The following is a 4758-nucleotide window of genomic DNA, read 5'->3' as shown; positions in this document are numbered from 1 at the left end:
TTGACAGGTACACTTTTTAGACCCCCCCAGACACTAAATACAAAAAATGACATGCCTGCCTAAAAAAATGCCCGCTAAATGCCTGCAAGAGAAACAGCCAGCCGCAGAGAAGCCGTATTCCTGAAAATATAAGAAAAATGCTGTTTTTTAGGGGTTCTGGACATGCTACAGAGCTGAAACTTGACAGGTACACTTTTTAGACCCCCCAGACACTAAATACAAAAAATGACATGCCTGCCTAAAAAAATGCCCGCTAAATGCCTGCAAGAGAAAAAGCCAGCCGCAGAGAAGCCGTATTCCTGAAAATATAAGAAAAATGCTGTTTTTTAGGGGTTCTGGACATGCTACAGAGCTGAAACTTGACAGGTACACTTTTTAGACCCCCCAGACACTAAATACAAAAAATGACATGCCTGCCTAAAAAAATGCCCGCTAAATGCCTGCAAGAGAAAAAGCCAGCCGCAGAGAAGCCGTATTCCTGAAAATATAAGAAAAATGCTGTTTTTTAGGGGTTCTGGACATGCTACAGAGCTGAAACTTGACAGGTACACTTTTTAGACCCCCCAGACACTAAATACAAAAAATGACATGCCTGCCTAAAAAAATGCCCGCTAAATGCCTGCAAGAGGAAAAGCCAGCCGCAGAGAAGCCGTATTCCTGAAAATATAAGAAAAATGCTGTTTTTTAGGGGTTCTGGACATGCTACAGAGCTGAAACTTGACAGGTACACTTTTTAGACCCCCCAGACACTAAATACAAAAAATGACATGCCTGCCTAAAAAAATGCCCGCTAAATGCCTGCAAGAGAAAAAGCTAGCCGCAGAGAAGCCGTATTCCTGAAAATATAAGAAAAATGCTGTTTTTTAGGGATTCTGGACATGCTACAGAGCTGAAACTTGACAGGTACACTTTTTAGACCCCCCAGACACTAAATACAAAAAATGACATGCCTGCCTAAAAAAATGCCCGCTAAATGCCTGCAAGAGAAAAAGCTAGCCGCAGAGAAGCCGTATTCCTGAAAATATAAGAAAAATGCTGTTTTTTAGGGATTCTGGACATGCTACAGAGCTGAAACTTGACAGGTACACTTTTTAGACCCCCCAGACACTGAATACAAAAAATGACATGCCTGCCTAAAAAAATGCCCGCTAAATGCCTGCAAGAAAAAAAGCCAGCCGCAGAGAAGCCATATTCCTGAAAATATAAGAAAAATGCTTTTTTTTAGGGGTTCTGGACATGCTACAGAGCTGAAACTTGACAGGTACACTTTTTAGACCCTCCAGACACTAAATACAAAAAATGACATGCCTGCCTAAAAAAATGCCCGCTAAATGCCTGCAAGAGAAAAAGCCAGCCGCAGAGAAGCCGTATTCCTGAAAATATAAGAAAAATGCTGTTTTTTAGGGGTTCTGGACATGCTACAGAGCTGAAACTTGACAGGTACACTTTTTAGACCCCCCAGATGCTAAATCCAAAGAAATTTTTTATTTTTATTTTTTTTTTATTTTTCCAATAATTGGCTCTCTATCAAAAAATTATAATTTTTAAGAACTTTTTTTTGCGTGATCCCTCTCCGGCATGCCACAGTCCAGGTGTTAGTCCCCTTGAAACAACTTTTCCATCACTATTGTGGCCAGAAAGAGTCCCTGTGTGTTTTAAAATTCGCCTGCCTATTGAAGTCTATGGCGGTTCGCCCGGTTCGCGAACATTTGCAGATGTTCGCGTTCGCCGTTCGCGAACGGCGAATTTTAGGTTCGCGACATCACTACACATAACTCGCTTAGCATCTGAACTGTAATAGGCTTTCTTTTATCTACTGCTAGGTTATTCTTTTTATACCCTTTCAACGCTTGTCTTATAGAGAAAAACTTTGCTAATGAAGGAAATGAGTGCAGCTGCAAGAAAAAAGATACTCCTGATACAACCCTATTAATATGGGACCAGGAGTACCTCCTTTCCATTAAATTGTTCACAAATAACAAAGCTAAACTTTCGGACACTTCAAACTTTCTTATACCAATCGAATTTAAAAAAATAACCACGCTGCCCTGTAACCCAACCAGGTCGAAGGAGCCAGCGACTTTATAATGTTATCCGCGATCACACTATATCCCATAGTTGCGGGGGGCAAGTAGATTCTTCCGCGTCTGCTTCTGGAAAAAGCTGGAAGAAATGATTCATGTGAAATCTCGATAAAGCATCAGCTACCACATTACTTTTTCCTCTTACATACTTCGCTTTTACCCACAAATTAAGGCACAAGCATTTATAAACCAAATATCTTAACAGACGAATCACCGGTTTGGACCTGGATGTTAGACAATTCACTGCATATACCACTCCCTGGTTGTCAGTAGAGCATAGAATCCTCTTGTTCTTAAAATAAGGACCCCACAGCTCTATAGCAACAATTATCGGAAATAGTTCCAATAAAACTATATTCTTAACTAAACCGTTCTTAAACCATTCTAATGGTCATCTAGCTGCACACCAATGCGTTCTCCATATTGTACCAAAACCAGCAGATCCTGCAGCATCAGAATATAAACTAAAATGCTGATCGATGATAAATTCATCCTGCCATGCTGATCTCCCATTGAATTCTCTCAAAAATTTTTGCCAAACTAAGAGGTCCTCTTTCAATTCTGCTGTAACCCTAATATGCGCGTATGGGTTTGTAAGACCTGCAATCGCTAAGTACATCCTGCGAGAGAAAATACGCCCTATTGGGAGTACCCTTGTTGCAAATGCCAACAAACCCAACAGCTGCTGCATGTTCTTTACAGTAACCTTTTTAAGCCCAATTACCTTTGCAATTGTACTGCAAATGCTTTCAATTTTTTCTTGAGGTAATCTATATTCCATATTTACTGAATCTATTGTTATCCCTAGGAATTCAATGCAGGTGGTAGGATATACTGTTTTATCTTCTGCCAATGGGATGCCAAATTTCCTGCACACTTCAAAGAACTTTTCAAGCAAAACTACACACTCTTGAGAGTCTGGACTTCCTATAAATAAGTAATCGTCTAAATAATGCACCAGATTACTCGATCTTGCTTCTTTTGCCACTACCCACTCCACAAATGACGAAAAACTCTCAAAGTATGCGCATGAAATAGAGCAACCCATTGGTAAACATTTGTCAAAAAAGTACATACCTTCAAATTGAAAACCCAATGAGTTAAAACTCTCTGGATCAAACCTATTTTTTGCAATTTACCAATCGCTTCCTCAAAAGAAGTATATGTAACCGAACACAGGTCTTCACTAAATTGATCATTCAGGGAACATTTTTTTGGGTAGGATAAATTATGTATTAATCTATAACTGCCTAACTCCTTCTTAGGTATGATTCCAAGTGGTGACAAGCGAAAATTTGGAAAAGGAGGAAAACTGAATGGACCTGCTATTCTTCCTTCTTGTAACTCTTTAATTAATTTGTTTCTAACAATATCCGAAAATTCATTTACCGATTTTAAATTCTGCACCCAACTACAGCCTAAACCTTCAAAAACTGTCAAGTTAAAACCAGACATAAAGCCTTGTCTAATTAGCTGTGCTGTCACTTGGTCTGGGTAACTGCACAGCCATGGCTCCATGTTTTCCAATTTCACTGGCGTTTTGGCTTTTTTGAAAACTATCCCTTCCAGATTGCTGAGACAATTTTTTGAAGCATTTGCTTATTGGGTGAGGTCCCGTGCAAAAAGCACACTCATGCCGAAATTTACAAGAATTCGGCCACCTGCATTGCGTGTCATTAAATGCAAAGCAAATACCTTTCTTGTAGCCCCCGGCCTGGTTACTCACCACTGTACTGTTCAAGCGGGGCAAATTAGGTCTCTGGGGAACATCCTTACTACCCCAAGCCATACTTGCATGTACTGCCATTTTTTGCCTGAATGCCTCATCATAGAAAAACCAACCTAGTCCTCCGAAATTTCTATAGGCTTCCAGTATTATCTCTATGTGCTGGAATAAACCTGTACTAAGCTCATGAAACTTTTCACATAGAATGCTGGACAATGTTACAAAGGCTTGAAGCCAATTATTGAAGGATCTAGGTACTGGCTTCTTTTTATCCTCCTCGTTTTTTTCTTTTAAATAATATTCCTTTTGACTAGGGAGTAAGGAAAATAATTCTATATACTCTCTCCGTCAGATCTTTTCCTTTGTGCCCATGGGCACATAAAAACCAAGCGGTGACAGTATACAAGGCATCACCTCTCTATATGATTTTTCAATCTCTGGTGAAGGGTCTCTACCCGCCTCTTTACTCACACACCAATTCGCTGGTGCTTCTATTGGCAGCTTTAATTCATTACCATTCATATGTGTTGCCCTATTCTCACCCCCCCATACTGATGCAAAATCATCATTCCTATCAGTTGTGGGGGCTGCTGACAATTTATTCACAAGCTGCAACAAAGTTGCTGACAATGAGGACAACACACCTAGCTGCCCACACTCACCACTATTTAGCCTTTCTTGGTCTTCAATTACTTCAGCCTCATTAACTTAGCCCACACCTCTTCTGCCAGGACCTGTGTTAACACCCACAGCGTCCCGCCTTGCATAATCTAGGTCTTCTCTTCTCCTTCGGTGTTCAGGCAGGTTTACTTCTGTCCCCGCCTCCCAGCGGGACCTATACGTCTTCTGCTCTGCCCCTTTACTCTTCTCACAGCCTCTTTTCTTCTTGTCTTCCAACTCCTCCCTCCTTTCTTCTGCTTTGCTGCGCACTGGCCATGGGCTATACGG

Source organism: Pelophylax lessonae (assembly GCF_965119305.1).
Source record: "Pelophylax lessonae genome assembly, chromosome: 4".
Classification (NCBI taxonomy): Eukaryota; Metazoa; Chordata; class Amphibia; order Anura; family Ranidae; genus Pelophylax; species Pelophylax lessonae.
The sequence above is the reverse complement of the archived record's forward strand: the minus strand, read 5'-3'. Positions refer to the sequence as shown.